We start from the raw sequence: 17,166 nt of genomic DNA on the forward strand, positions 1-17,166 counted from the left end.
CCCCGGCAAGTCACACTTTCAACATCACTCACCGCAGTCCAATCAGGCCACTTCATTGATATATATAGAGAGACTGACACCAGAGAAGACAGGAGAGGACACATGAATAAAGAGACACGACAAAGACAATCAAACAAACAATGGCATGAGGACAACCTGTAGAACAAGAAAATTACCATTTATATCTCGTCAGTGGTTTGTTTTATAGACAGAAAAAAGATTAAAGGGAGAAAACTGAAGAACAAGGCCACAATAATCTCACTTTCATCTCCTCATGAGATTCAGAAGAGATCAAACTCACACTATGCACCGATGGACCAAAGATTTACCTCAAAGTCTGCAGAGAAAAAATCTGAAATTTCTATATAAACTCAAACTTTCCTCCTCAATCTTGTCGCAGCTCTTTTCCTACAACTCCAGCTCCAAGGTAGCCTAGAAATCTAGACGCACCCTAGCGGCAGCAAAATGTATTTTGCAGCCAGGGTAGTCTAGCAACTCTCCATTGACTTTCGAGCTGCAAAAACCTAAATTGGGTCAGGCCAATCACATCGTGTATAGAGTAGGCGGGGCGGGCTTAACATAATGACGACAGAGTTGCGACGGGTCCCTGCTACTTGAAAACAAAGAATGGCGGAGCTGCTGGCGAACAGTCTTTCGAATCGGCTTTGTTCGCGACTCTGGGGGACTTGGAGTTACGTTTTTTTTAAGAAAAGAGCAAAGAACGGCACTTAAGTCATTCTTAAAAAAAGGAAGATGTGTTCATAGTTTTGCTGGCCAGATATGGCAAAAGTTAAATCTATCAACTAACGTTTAGCTCCGCTGTTGGGAAAACGCTCTGGTTGGTTGAAGCGCTGTCCTATTGTGTGCAGAGGGAATTTGAAAGACAGCCGTTTATCCGCCCCTCGGATTGAGCAGTGTCTATGGTGAGTTGCCAGACCTAACATCTTGATGTAGGTCTGGCTTGCCAGGCTAGCTCCAAGGACCAAAAAAAAAAAAAAAAAAATATATATATATAGCCCATATGACTTATGAAAAGAGAATTTTTTCCATACTTTTTTTGCGAGAACCAAAGCGAAATTATTCACTGAAAATCAATGCAGCTCTCTAATCCATACCTGTCGACCCTCCCGTTTTTCCCGGGATTCTCCCATATTTTACCTTGCTATCCCACTATCATCCCGTTTAAATATTTTCCCGTGTTTCTCACGTATTTTTAATCTTTCTATAAAAAAATTTAAAAGATCCCACTGGGCGCAAACCAGTTAAGCAGAAATCCCGCCCTGCAGCTGATTTCATTGGTTAAGATTACTTAACCCCGGTTACTTAAGTCCGCTGAAGTAGTTTGGGAAAAAAAAAAAAATCGTTCTAAGAAGAACAGCAGCATCCCGAGGATGGACGAACATGAGAGAGATGGCATTGGAGACTATGTATGTAATGTATAATGTATGTAATACAGAGATTATGTATTTATTTATGTTAATATCTGCGCATCTGATATCGCAGATATCATATATAATATCTACCGATTTAAACAGGTCAGTTTATCACACAAAGCTATTGTAGCCAGTAGGTGGCGACAAGTGACTGTTAAAAAGATATTTGTCATTGAATCATTCGTTCAAGAGATTCGTTCAAAAACGCTGATTCATCCAGTAATGAAACAAGTGACGTCTTTATGAGGTCATTGAATCATTCACTCAACCGATTTTTTAATAATAATTAATTTCAATTAATCAAATATTTTTAAATAGACTGTAGCAATTAACATTTTGTCAGAACCTCTTGTAAATAGTTTTTTTTTTTGTTGTTGTCTATTTAGAGTCAACTATTTAGAGTTAAATATATACACTCTAAAAATGCTGGGTTGTTTTTAACCCAACTTTGGGTCAAATATGGACAAACCCAAATGTTGGGTTAAAAATGTAATGTAAAAATTTAACCCAACAGCTGGGTTTGTCCATATTTGACCCAAAGTTGGGTTAAAACAACCAAGCATTTTTTAGAGTGTATATATATTTTAATAATTTTGCAACTTTGGAAACATTCTAACTTTGATCAGAACGTTAGCTAAAGTTCTGAGAACGTTCCCTGCATATCACTGGTTATGACCTTTCATTGTTTGAATAGGAACTTCATAAATATCTCAAAATGTATCCTTTTGTGCTCCACAGACACGTAAATAATAGCAAACAGGTTTGAACTGACATGAGATTAAGTAAATGATGACCGATTTGGCATTTTTGTGAACTTCCCCTTTAAAGTAACTTTGCTGACACTCACATACATGTGGACGTTTCAGTGTCCAGACTCATCTGAATGGCTGCCATGCCGCTTTCTAATGGCCGAGTCAGAATCAATATGGCTTCATTGATTAGCGGGCGCACAGATTTAAGTGCAGCATTGGAAAGGGGCCTTACATTGCGTGTAGTAGATAACAGGGAGACATGTCAGCACATTTCATCGGGCTCATCTCGTTTTGAACAGCTTCCAATATTTTCTCAAATTATGCAAGTAAGCGTGCCATATGTTGAAACAGAACACCCTCTGAGGTGCATCATCAAAATGACAAATGCAACCTACCTGACGAAGCATGCAAGATGCATCTCTGGTGTCTACTTATGCGTTTGAAGAGACCGTAGATGAAAAAGACTGGTAAAGACAACAAAATGAGGCAGAAAGACAGTGAGAGAGAGAGAAGCGAGACAGCTGAAGACATGATTACATTTCAACATCTATTATTGCTCAGGCTTTGATCCGTCTTCAAGGTTTCTTACTCTGGGCTGTAACGTTTTGAACTCTCCGTCTTAAAAGGTGAAGCTCCAACGGCTGTTTCATCTCAGATTTAATATCAATAATTTACGCTGCCCTTGGGGGAGAAACAAAATTAAGTACACTCTCCTTTGCAAGTTAAGAAATTTAAATTAAGCATTGATAAATAGCAGTGGGACAAAAAAAAAAAGGAGTTTATTATTGCTGTTTGAAGCTTGAGATCCTCAAACGTTCTCCCACACTCTTTTCCCCCGGTTCACTTCCCTGCCAAAATTTGAGTAATTTTAACAGAACAAATTAATGTTAAAAAATGCAACAGTAAAAACCTTTTAATCAGTTCACAGTTAGTTAAGATAAACTATGGAAGATTTAATATTTTGTCTAAAAAATGTATTGGTAAATCTAAAATAATGCTTTATATTCAGAGCTGTTGAGTTTAATTTGGTGGGAAATGTTTGCTTAGAAGACAACTATATCTGAAGATTTTTCACTTATCCTCCTTATTCCTGACGAGCTCACTGCGTTTTGAATTATGGGCGGCACTTCCGGTTTGGGAAACTTCCATTCAAAAAGGCTGAAACGAATTATTTAAAATCATAGTTTCCCTACAAATAAAGCAGATCCGTCAGTTTGACTGGATGAGCTGTCAATTTTCCTTCATGATTTATTTTCAGACATCATGAGAATAACGTTATACTTCGTATTTTAACGTGACGTTATAACAAGAATATCTATGGCAAGAGCTCTTTTCAGTCGCTGCTTTCTTTTCCTTGTGATTCTTTTCTTTTTTCCCTTTGCCATCCGCTGTAAAAGTATGAAAAAGGACAAAACATATCCTGCACATTTGTGGTCTGTTCTCCCGAATTTAATTCACGATATATTCCATTAATAATTCACTGGAATGCAGGAAGAATCTCTCTTGTTTTCTCCCCAAATCCTCACATCTCTTTCCAGGTCTGCTTTCACAGGTAAATGCAATTTATTATCAGTCAAAATGACGGAAATCAACATGAACATGAATGTTAATGAACATTTTTGATTAAGGCAACATAAGTTACATAATACATATATATTACTATTTTGGTGATATTTAACCAAAGATTCACGCTTTTGGGATTATTTGGTCTGATACCTGTTGATGCTTTTACAATTTTAAATTTCCTTTTTAATGTTCGATGGTTGAAGTGTGAGTAGATTAATGTCATCTCATTCTGACACTTTTTTTATTGCGTTCATAGAGCGAGTGTTTCACTGATTGTTTACATCTTAACGGAAGTTACACCCATAATTCATGCAAAGCGTCATGGGGCGTAGGAATAAGGTGGATAGGCTACATCTTATAGGTCTTTGTTCTATATCAGTGATTATAATGCGGCAGAGATAAAGCGCAACACCATCTTTAGAATTTTGTGTTTGAACTTTTGTTTCTGTGGTCGCTCTGTATATTTCTATGGCGTCGCTGTCGAAGAGTAATTATCTGGTGAAGTGGATTTACTTATTGTAGAGTTAACGAAAGTTCTCATGAGCATTGTAATGTTTGTGTCAGTAGACCGTGGAATATTTTAAAATGAGCATTCATTCATAAATCTGTAAGATCTTACTTTCATGCTGTGAAAACACAAACCGGAAGACAGAACAGGAGGAGCGCGGCGCTGAAAAGGGGCGGAGCTACATAAGAGGCGTTTCTCAATACAAGTACGCAAAGTTCAGACTCGCTAAGTTCGACTCAGGAGTACAAACTCCCGAGGACGGGAGGACACAAGTCCGGTTTTTCTGCTAATGGGACAGCAGCGTTCTTGATACCTCTCGCTGCTCGCATCAAGTTCAAGGCATTGACGCTTGCTTACAGATCTATCGTAGGCTCAGCTCCCTCCTACTTTCACTCACTCCTACGAGTCTACGTCCCTACCAGAAGCCTACGATCGGTCAACGAGCGACGTCTCGTGGTTCCATCACAGAGAGCCACAAAATCACTTTCCAGAACATTCTCATTCACAGTTCCATGCTGGTGGAATGATCTCCCACCCTCATCCGGGATGCAGAATCCCTGACAACATTCAAAAGACAGCTGAAAACCCATCTCTTCCGTGAGCACTTAAAGGTAGGGTAGGTAGGAATTTTATAAACAACTTTTTTCCAAATTTGTTTAAACTTTCTATACATATCAATACATAATTAAAATGTAAGTACTCTGAAAAAAAGAGTATAAAAATCGAGTGACTCTAGACCGTTTAATCTGCATTAAACACAGCTCATTATTTCCATTCGGGACGAAACAAAGGATTGGCTTAGGCGACTGTCACTCTCTCGCAACCATGGCAACCACCCTTGCCACACAGGATCTGCCCACTTGCGCGAACCCGTTTGATTTGAGGAATTCAACAGGCACGGAACCTAGGAATAGCAAAACAATGGCAGAGAAAGAGCAATCAAAATTCACATTACCGGCATATGCAGTTAGTGAAGGCAAACAAGGCAAAAAAGGAAGACAGTACTAGAAAAGGTAATGAAAAAAAGTCTTTGGATAAACAAAGAAATAAAACGCGTGTCAATATCCTCAGACACTAGTTGCACGGCCTCTTGCACGACTTCCTCTGCTTCGCCCTCGACCCCGGACCCGGACCTGTCCTCGAACCGACGATGCGGTACTTGTCTCTGGAGTGTAGTCCTCATCAGAGTCAACAATGTTTTCATCATAGAAACTCTTACATGCAGAACACCATATATGTTATGAATCTTACACGAAATTCATCTTCATCACAGTGTAACTTATGGTAATGGGAAAACGTGTATCAATGCAACCTGTTTATAGCTTTGCCGTATAGATATAACTAGCTCGTTAGCGAATCAAAAAAAAAAAATTTTTATATGCTAGCTTGATAGTGAGTACTAAAATACATCTTATTTGTTTATATTCATAATGATAAAGTTAGATTTTTTTATTACATGTGATTCTGACATGATGTCACTGCATGCACTGCGCTCCTTCCTCTCCACTCGTCTCAGGTAAATAAATGCGTCTCCAGCTCAGCGGTCGGAGTCGCGCGTTCATGTGTTTTGGGGGCGTGGCTTTGGAAGGAGCCCAGAAGGGAGGGGGTGGAGTGAATGGAAATAATGAGCTGTCTTTAAAACAGTCTGAGAGGTCTACATACACTTGATTTTTATACTTTCTTTTTCAGAGTACTTACATTTTAATTATGTATTGATATATAAAAGTTTAAACAAATTTGGAAAATAAGTTTTTTAGACAATTCCTACCTACCCTACCTTTAACCTCATTTAAAAAAAAAAAAAAAAAAAACTTTCATCTTCCTTTTTCCTTTAAATCTTAGCTTATCGGGCTTATGTTACTCTGAATAACGCCTGAACTTCGTATTTTGAGCACTTCTTGCGTTGTTTTTTGCCTCTTCACGACGACTTGCTTAATTTAGTCCTAATCTGTACGTCGCTTTGGACAAAAGCGTCTGCTAAATGACTAAATGTAAATGTAAATGTAAATGTAAATGTGATAACGTCACTCAGCTCGCTCTGGCTACTCCAGTTATCTGTATGTATAGACTACAATAAAACAAAATATGTTATAAAACACTTCCCTGCTAGTTTAACAAATTATAGTTTCATGAATCATGAGACCAAAGATTTAAATCAAATTGCATTTAAATAATCAATTTTATAATGATTGATATATATATATAAAGCGTTATGTTATGTTATTTTATTTTTACCAATGACTTAAGTTCAACAACACCAGGTATGTGTATTAAGAAAGTTAAAAGGGTCAGTTTTGATTTTATATTTACTTCAAACCAGCAGGTCAGCCTGTTTTTGTTTTGTTTTTTATTTGCTTTCAGTTTTTTTTTTTTCAATTTCAAGGTGATTTACAGGCATGAAACGTTGCGTTAGAAAGTCAACAAAAGCAACTCTGATCACAAAGTACGGCACATTCAATTGCGGCAGCTTTAAATGGTGCAAACCTTGAAAATGAACCAGATTAACAGTGAATAAATTATTCCTCTCTCCATTCCTCTTGGCCGTGGGTTGTTTACTTCACACAGGCCGTTTAAAGAAGAATGAAGACTCCACATTTCGAAACACAGCGAATTTCTGGATGCTCAACTTTCATGTTTTTCCATTCTCTATTATGAGGCTTTAGTGGGTAATGCGAAGGGGGACTCAAGGTCCACTTTCTTCTGCCTCTTCTATCTCAACCCCCCTGCCGGGCCCTTCATTCTCAGGGGTATCTGCCATCCTCAATGGGCAATGCCAGACTCTCTCTCTCTCTCTCTCTCTCTCTCTCTCTCTCTCTCTTTCTTTCTTTCGCGACACAGAATGTAGATGACCTATTCATCAAGGCTTTTATATAAAGGACCCCTACCCAAACATTTAGAGACCTTTAATGATTGATTTTGCACTGTTGCCCACTTTAAGGTTGAACAGAAACGCTTTTGATGCACATGTTTTTTTGTGCACTGAAAAAAGTAACACTTTACAATAAGCTCTTATTTGTTAACATTAGTTAAAGGTGAAGATTTTTTTTTGTTAAAACACATTCTCTTTACCCAGTTTATTGCTCATTCATGGCTTTATCTCCCCCAAAAGTGTAAGCATTGAGCCTCCCTGGTATCATTTAAACACTGAGAGCGTCCACTCAGTTCTGTCAATCTCTTTCCAGCTCAACCAATAGCGAGAGCTAGGGGCGTGGCTACTGTAGTAGGCGGCGCTAGAGGGTGTTTAGCCGCTGTGAGATCTTGGCTGTGTCTGAAATCACCCCCTATACCCTTAAATAGGGCACTATTTGATTTTTACTACATTTAAACAAATGCATTAAGTTGAACTTAATCAATTTTAGTTCAACTTAATGCATTTGTTTAAATGTAGCTAAAATCAATTGTGTGCAACCACTTACCATAAAACAATTGATTAAATTCAACGAATCATTTTTTTCAGTGCATTTGTAGTGCCCGAAACCATAGTGGACATTAAAGTGCACTCATTCAATCCCATAATGCACTGCAATAACACACACTCTAAAAAATCCTGGGTTGTTTCAACCCAAAATTTTAATAAAATCTTTTTAACCCAACGGCTGGGTTTGTCCATATTTTACCCCAATTTGGGTTGAAACAACCAAGCATTTTTTAGAGTTTTTATTTTATTTTGTACACTCAACGGCTAATACCCATAGTACACTGTGAGTGTCGTACCGAATGAATTGCCTGCGTCTGACCAGCTAAAATAAACTTCTCCATCTTTCCTCATTACATGAAAATTCCGCAAATTTGATTTTGAACTTTCAGTGAGTTAGTGCATGACCAACATTTTCTATGTCAACAAAACATATTGGCTGAAAATCATTTAGGGTGCTTTCACACCTGCCTCATTTAGGGTGTATTCACACCTGCCTTGTTTGGTTCGATTGAATCGAACTCTAGTTCGTTTCCCCCCTTGGTGCGGACCTTTTGGGCAGGTGTGAATACAGCAATCGAACTCGGGTGCGGACCAAACAATCGAACCGAGACTCAGCTGAAGAGGTGGTCACGGTACGGTTCCAAACAAACTCTGGTACGGTTCGTTTACGGTGTGAACATGAACCGACCCGCCTTTTTATTTGACTGCTATTATGAGGATACTTAACAAAACGGACATTTTGGCATCATTCGTTCAAGCGTGAAAGAGAAAGAGAATTCCGGCACGCTGTCTGTGCATGCGATACTGTTGCGCGTCTTTCTGCGCGTCGTGTGTGCATCAGGACATTCACAGACAGAGCGTTCTCTTTTGTCTTATCGCGCTTAAATGGTTTAAAAGCTTGTTCTCTCCGCCGGAACCGTCTTGCAGCACATCGTCGTCTTCTCTAAATCCTAATTACAACATCGTATAGATGACACTGTATCATATGATGCTCATTAGTTTCTTCATATTGCGTTTGTAGAGAATAACACCAAATCAGTAAAATAACAAATATTACATAACGAAATATCTCCATGCTGAGCCTGTTTTTGCACTTCCTGCTTTTCCCTGCTTGAGAATTCCTGTCCAATGAATGGACGACCTTAACACACGTGTGGTTTTGTTTACACATTTTGGTTCACTTGCAAAAAGAGCAGTGTGAAAGCGTACCGTACCAAACAAAAAGTGAACTATCGGACTTTCCTGGTGTGAATACACCTTTAGTTGGGTTGAATCGCACTAGAGTTCGTTTTCCCCATTGGTGCGGTTCGTTTGGGCAGGTGAGAATGCAGCAATCGCACTCGGGTGCGCTCCAAAAGCGGACCAAACTAGCGTCCGAGGTGGTCTCGGTGCGCTTTCAAACGAACTCTGGAGCGGATTGTTTGTGGTGAGAACGTGATCCGACCTTGAACAGAACCAACAGCCAAAGAACTGCGCATTTTTGGACTAAACCAGTTGCCGTAGTCAGCTGCGCAGCTGACAGTTTGCACTTTAAAGCTACACTGTGTGATATTTTCCCCCATCTAGCGGTGAAATTGTATATGACTACCCAGTGAATATTAGTTTCTGTTCCTCTCAATTCCGAGGGCGTTTTAACTCCTACGGTGGCTGTATTATTCCAAGATTAACATGGCTTCCAGTTATCGACTTCGTCCATGACAATAATAAACAATACGTCTAAAATGAATAAAACTACAGGACAGATGTCAGGAGGTAAACGTCACCCTTGGAATCGGCTATCCCAGCATAATCAGATTAGGCTAACGTTACAATGTGTACAAAGTAAAAGCAATTAAAAATAACTAAAATTTACAGTGTCCTTTTTTTATATATAGCTTAAAAAATCGCCCCTTTAAAACTATTCATCACCTGTGATCCGTCGCAGCACAGATTTATGTTACAAGGTAAACAATACTTTTTCACCATTGACGCGAGGATGAAGTTATACTAGAGGTCGTTCTGGCGTTATGCACAACCATGCTATGGTTAGACAAGCAACTATAAAACTTCGAATTTACACAAATGAATTACAACAGGCTGAATTACCTGTCGAGAAGAAAGCAGGCAACCTCGGCGTCCGTTTTAAAATCTTTTCTCCTCGTGAGCTCTTTCCATCTGGGAAAAGTTACTCCAATATTGACTATGGTCTTGCTGATTTGTCTGTCGCGTTGACGTTTTAATTCTCTCTTTCAAATGTGAGTACGCACGCACGCACACACACACACACACACACACACACACACCACACTATCTTTCAAATCTGCCAGCACTCGCGAGTAATCTCCCCCTCGCATTCGTCACGGTGTCACTGAGTGAAAAACGCAAAAGGCGAAGCTTGAATTTACAGGTATGTCCCTCTTTGGCTAATGTAGTTTCAAGATGGAGGGGCAACATGGCGACCGGCATACGAACCCCTCACCCGTATGTACTTTCAATGGCAGATTATAAACTTACGAGAATACTTTATTACTTAAAAGAAGTAAATATACATTAATGAGCACATATATTTTTGAAAGAACTAAGTGTTTTTTGCTAAGAATCAACTAAAAAAGTTACACAGTGTAGCTTTAAGAAATGGCAGCTCGCGGACAAACCTGGAGTTGTGAGGAGGTGCGGAGCCTGATAGAAATTATTAACGTTATTTTCGAGCCGCATCCTCGCTTCATTCTCAAATATTATTGTTTGTCTAAAGTGGTGTAGACAAACTATATAATAAAATATGACCAGGGTTAGCCTGCATTCAGCCCACGCAGTCTGTCCATAGTAAACAGCGGCGTGTTTTCTAAAAAAGTTAAAAAAAAGTCCCTCCATTCATTAGTAACGAAATGTTAGAGAGGGAACTTTCGAGACATGGACAGCTGTCTCCGATTAAAACAATTGGCCTTGGCAGTAAATCTCCGCATTTGAGACATGCTGTTTCTTTTAGATGGTAGGTTTTTATGAAACAATGAAGAATTAAATTTAGTGTTCAAGATCAGAGTGGATGATTATGATTACAATGTTCATGTAACATCGGAGAAAATGTTTTGGATGTGGAATTGGAGGGCCACCTTATACGATCATGCCCAGAAACATTGCCTGCTGAAATTAATATTACGACCACAGAACAGGGTGAGTCAAGTAAATCTCAGAGACAAAAACAAAATGAATTAAACAAACTTCAGGGACAAAAATGGGACAAACCAAACAAATTACAAGGACAAAAACAGAATGGAGTAAATTAATCTCAGGGACTAAAGCAAAGTAAGTTAAATGAATTTCAGAGACAACAACGGAGCGAATCAAATGAAACTCAGGGACAAAAATGGAGTGAATCAAGTGAAATTCGGGGACAAAAACGAAGCGAATCAAATGAAACTCAGGGACAAAAACGAAGCTAATCAAATGAACTCGGACAAAAACGGAACGAATCAAATGAAACTCAGGGACAAAAAAGAAGCGAATCAAATGAAACTCAGGGACAAAAATGGAGCGAATCAAATGAAACTCAGGGAAAAAAACAGAGTGAATCAAATGAAACTCGGACAAAAATGGAGTGAATCAAATGAAACTCAGGGACAAAAACGGAGTGAATCAAATGAAACTCAGGGACAAAAACGGAGTGAATCAAATGAAACTCAGGGACAAAAATGGAGCGAATCAAATTAAACTCATGGACAAAAATGAAGCGAATCAAATGAAACTCAGGGACAAAAATGGAGTGAATCAAGTGAAACTCAGGGACAAAAATGGAGCGAATCAAGTGAAACTCAGGGACAAAAACGGAGTGAATCAAATGAAGCTCAGGGACAAAAATGGAGCGAATCAAATGAAACTCAAGGACCATGTTTGGATGTTTCAAATAAAACCCAGGGACAAAAACAGAATGAACCAAAACATTCTCAGGGACAAAAAACGGAATGAATCAGATAAAATAAAACTGAAAAAAATAAATAAAAATAAAATAATAATAATAATAAATCACACAAAGCTCAGAAGCTTGACCAAAATAAAAGATCAACACAGAAGAATGAAGAGTTTTTTCAGGCCCCCTCTCCAGTTAAGAACAGTCGACAGCGTGATAATGAAGAGGAGGCAGAACGAAGAGGAGGAGGAGGAGGTAGAATGTTCTTTGACTGAAGAAAGTGAGATGCTATAGATGGAAAAATCTGACAAAGATAATGTTAAGAAAAGAAAACCTAGAGATGTGTTTCAATTCTCTGAAAAAAAAGGAAAAATGTCCTGATTTCATGATTGCTCCCAGACTTTTTATAGTGATGTTGAGGTAGACTCTGATGCAGACTCTATAGTTTCCTCGCAATCTTTGCCCCTGGAAAGAAGTGGGCACTCTATGTTGAGTATTAAGAAGTTTCTTAAGAGTAATAAAGGAGCTAGGAATGTTAAACTTGAGAGTGTGTTTCCCGATCTACAACTTTTCATTGATTCAGTCGAGAATTTTCCAAAAAGTGCTGAAATTGCAGGGGAGAAATTCATCGCTTAAAGAAACTTGTTTTGAAAGTTAAAAGACAGTTAGAAGATGGCGAATATGTTTAGTTTTTCTAATTTGTTTTTCCTTTGTTTCTCATTTCGTTTTCTTTTTTTTCTTTTGTTTAGACAGCCTGAATTTGAATGGCGCTAGAGATGAAAGAAAAAGAGCTTCATTTTTCAGACTGTGCTCCCTTAAAGGGGTCATATAATGCCATTTTTGTACAAGTTAATATGATTCTTTAGGGTCTAAATGAAAAGTTTGTAATATACCTGTACTTTAATTAAAAATTCTCATTAGTATTGTAAGAAAACACTCATTTTACCTGGTCAAAAACAGCTCTGTTTTCAGCACGCCGTTTAAGTGCATGTGTCTTTAAATGATAATGAGCTTTGCTAGCCCCGCCCCTCTGTTCTGTGGGGCGTTTTGACACAACACACGTGGAATGTTGCCTTGACAGCAGTTTGAGGGTATATTTTGGAGAAAGAATGGCAGCAGGAGTCTGAGGACACGTCTGTGCAACCGTATCAATTTGAACCGGAGTCGGACCCGGAACAAGATGACGGCCCCGAAGAAGTTCGACAATCTTTGTGTGTACTGGCAGGGTAGAGTTGTAAGACTGAAAATACTTGTTGAGGCCTGGTCTAGAGACAAAAGGGCCCTGCTGGCTAATTAACATTCAACTTCCCCCATACAACCTCACTTCCTCTCACAAAATACTAAGAACTCACACAAAAACATGGTTTAATGTGAATGTTTATCCTTGACTGTTATGTTTTTGGTGTCATTTGAAATGTCTCAAAGTGAGTGGTACAGATATCTCATATCCAGATAGATAAAATAAAAGGTAATAAGGTTTATAGAAGTTTAGGGAAAACTGGTTAAGCCATTTGAGGGCGGTTTCCCCCATCCCCCATGTCACCTGGTCAAGGAAACAAAGGAAGGTGTTTTGGGCTCGCTCAGTCTCTTCTCTGGTGGACGCGGACTGGTTAGGTGGTCTCTCTCTCTCTCTCTCTCTCTCTCTCTCTCTCTCTCTCTCTCTCTCTCTCTCTCTCTCTCTCTCTTCTCTCTCTCTCTCTCTCTCTCTCTCTATCTCTCTCTCAAGCTGGGTAAGATTCTTTGGTGTAACCATTGTATAATCATGTTTTAGATATTTGAATTGATTGAGGAATTGATCTCTGATATCTGAAATATTAAATTGTTACATGTGATTATTCTAACTGATTGTGACATTGTTCATTTAATGGTTAAAAGGAATAGTCAAACATTTGCTCACTTTTAGTGAGGCACAGATATCATTAAAACCTTTTCATTTATGGAGTCAGATGAAATAAACGAGTAAATATATATGATTAATATATTGCATTTAACCAACCAATACTTTGCATGAGAAAAGGACAGTAACACGTGATACCTTCCCCGTGTATTGGCGAACCGGCGATTGGACCAATATAGACGGGCCTTACAGAGTAGTGAGATACGAAGGCTATGTGTTTACTGATGTATACGTTAGTTCATTGACAGATTGATGTGACAGCTAATGGTCATGAAAAACTTTTTTTCGGTAAATGTAGGCTTGTCAGTGATGCGTAACGTTATCTATGCAGTGTTAGGTACAACTGTCAAGTTCGGATTTAGGAACATCAAAATGATGCTGTGTTTGTTATTACACCCAAGAACAGAACACCACAATCGCTTAGACGCCATTCTGCTCCAGCGTATCAACAATGACCACGCGGACTATGATTGACAGCTCGCTCACGAGCGAGGGCGGGTCTGTGTTGAAACGCTGCTGTCAATCAACAATCGTGGGAGGGGCGTCCGACCGTGTGACGTCACAGACGGCTCGATTTGAGACAGGGGAAAACATAAAGGAGATTAAAAAAAAAAACACTGGATGGATTTTTATAATTTTATGATGGTTGTGTACAGGCACTGCCAACACACATTTCAGTACAATCAACTTGTAAAAGTGCATGTACCATTATATGGCCCCTTTAAAATATTGGACGTTATCTTTGTACAAGAGACACATAGTACTGTTGATAAAGAAGTTGATTGGAAGAGAGAATGGGAGGGTGATGTTTTTTTAAGTCACAAAACTAGTAATAGTTGTGGAGTGGATGTTCTTTTCTCCAAAAGTTTCAATCCTCAATCTATTGAATGTGAAGAAATTATTAAAGGTCTTTGTTAAAATCAGAGTAATATATGAAAATGTACAACTTGCGTGAATCACTGTGTATATGCTCCGGCTGTTGGTAAAGAGAGATTGACTTTTTTTGGAAAATGTAAATGATGCTATTAGAGATTGCAGTGATAAAGAGTTGTTATTTATAGGCGGAGACTGGAATTGCACAGAGAGATTCGATTCTTAGAGATTAATGAGTTACATGATGTGTGGAGAGGGTTACATGATAATCAAAGTCAGAATACCTGGACTCATAAAGACGATTTATTGTCTATGGCGAGATTTGATCGCTTTTATTGTTTTAAATATCATTCTAATGTTGTCAAAAACTGCTTTATTAGCCCTGTTGGGTTTTCTGATCGCTCACTCATTGTGATTTGTGTCTTTCTGAAGTGTGTAAAGACCAGTAGTGCCTATTGGCATTTTAATAAAGCTTTACTAGAAGATACAAATTTAAAAAAAAATTTTTTGGGAAAAATCATCAAAGTACAAAAAATTATTTTATATCTTTACAACAATGGTAGGACTTTGGAAAAGTTCAAGCAAAACAGTTTTGTCAGCAATATAATTGTAATGTTGCCAAAGTCTTATTGAAGTCAGTGAACGCTCTGGAGTCTGAAGTAGAAGAACTCCAGGTTTTGGCCAAGGCCACAAAGGATCAATGTTATCTTGAAGCTCTTGAGGTAAAAAAGTCTGTTATGTAGTAGAAATGGATGTTCCTGGATGGGGAGGGGTGGGGTGGGGGGGTGATTGGAGCGAAGAAAATGGTCAAAAGAGATATATTCATAGTTTAAAGTCTGACTCTGGACATGTGTTGTCTGATCATGCTGCTATTCGTAAGCATGCTGTCAGTTTTTACTGTGATTTGTACAAATGTGAACACCAAGAAGAGCAGATGTAAGCTCAGAATTTGTATTCTGGTCTTCCCCAGGTTAAACAAGAACGTAATGTGGTGCTGGAAGCAGATTACAGATTAAGCAGATACTCCTGGATTAGATGGACTACCTGTTGATTTGTTGAAGTTTTTTTTGGTTTTATAATTGGAGAAGATCCTCTGGCAGTGCTGAAGGATAGCCTAGCCAATGGACGTCTGCCTTTAAGTTGTGGAGGGGCAGTTCTTACCCTTCTGACGAAAAAAGGTGACCTGCAGCTCATAAAGAAACTGGAGACCTGTATCCCTGCTTTGCACTGATTACAAGCTACTCTCCAAAATATTGGCAAGTAGATTTAGGACCCTTTCACACCTACCTTGTTTGGTCTGGATTTTCCGGAATCAAAATTACAGGTGTGAACCCTCCCCCAGACCACGGTCCGGACCAAACAGACCAAATTTTGGTCCCACAAAAAGAGGTAGTCTCGGTCCGGATCAAACTGAACAAAGGTTTGGTTCGTTTAGTGTGAACGCATTTTCTGTTCGGTTCGGACTTTCAGACAATTTACAGGAAGTTCCGGATGTTCCCGCAGGATTGCTTGCTCTTCTCCTCCTTTCCTGCTGGCGACGATAAAATGTTCGCACAACGAGGACGTTCAATTGGCGAATGTGAACTAGCCTCGAGTATAGTCGGTGCTGCAGGGAGTAATGCCGTAATAATAAAAGTATAGTGGCAAAGATATGCATCTGTTCATTGATTCTTGTCAACGTTTTTATTTTATTTTTTATTTTAGTCAGTTTCCCGCCGAATTGACAACACGATGACGTCAGACGCACGTCTGTTTACAAACCAATCAATGTCAAGATGCAGCCCGCATAGATGATTGCTGTCAAAGATTCAGGCACTTCTTGTTGATTTCTTTTGGGATCGTCTGCATTGGATGCATCAAAGTGTGTTATTTTTGCCGAAAGATGGAGGAGGATTTTTTATAAAAACCAATAATCCCTGTCTGTCTCGTGATGCTGAAAAGAAATACAGTAATACAGATTGATTGTTAAAATTTTGAATAAAGATAAATTAAATGGTAAAATTGACCCTCCATGGAGAGCTCGCTTAGGTCTGATAGACGGTGTTGGACCTGAATGGAGATCGCTGTATAAACCACCATTGTTGAAGAAGGTTGCTGATTTGCAATGGAGAGTTTTACATACAGCCGTGGCTGTTAATTCTTTTATCTCTGTTTTAAACCCTGATATTAATCATGACTGTAATTTTTGTACATACAGTTGTTCACTGTTTTATGGACTGTTGTCGTCTTGTGCCACTGTTCTCTATGTTGGAAGATCTTTTTAAATTGTTTGGTGCAGTTTTTTTTCCAAACAGTACTTGTTTTAGGTTACAGGTATTCCCCCCCCCCCCCCCCCCCCCAAAAAAAAAAAGAGGGAGCAGTGTCAACTCTATAATTTCATTTTGGGAAGAGCAAAGATAGCTGTGTATATGAGTTGACGAAATAAGGTTGAAGGATCCATGGATGATGATGATGCTGTTTTTGTATTTGTCAAAATGTTGAAATCGCGTTTAAGAATAGATTTTAATTACTACAGTTTGATGAACGATTATTTTTCCAATATTTGGTGTCACATGGATGTGCTCTGCTCTGTTGTAGAGAATAATCTCATTTTCAAGAGTGTGTTGATATAATGTGATTTTACTTGATTGACTGTTGTTTTTATAACTGTTTTAATCTCTCTCTCTCTCTCTCTCTCTCTCTCTCTCTCTCTCTCTCTCTCTCTCTCTGGCCCTCTCTAAGGGACAGTGTTTACAAGTGAATGTGTGCCGCTTGTGTCATGCCAATTAATGAGGGAAGCTTAAGGCCTGTGTGAACGCAGCGAGAAGAGAAAGCAGTTGTGCCATCTCCATACATT

General features: G+C 38.8%; 1 protein-coding gene across 1 annotated transcript in view; it reads left to right on the forward strand.

The window, feature by feature from the left end:
* The window catches only part of LOC307172232 (uncharacterized protein), a 381,392-nt gene that overhangs the window by 351,057 nt on the left and 13,169 nt on the right, over positions 1–17,166 (forward strand). The window lies entirely within an intron of this gene.

This window comes from Squalius cephalus, assembly GCF_949319135.1.
Source record: "Squalius cephalus genome assembly, chromosome: 15".
NCBI classification, from domain to species: domain Eukaryota; kingdom Metazoa; phylum Chordata; class Actinopteri; order Cypriniformes; family Leuciscidae; genus Squalius; species Squalius cephalus.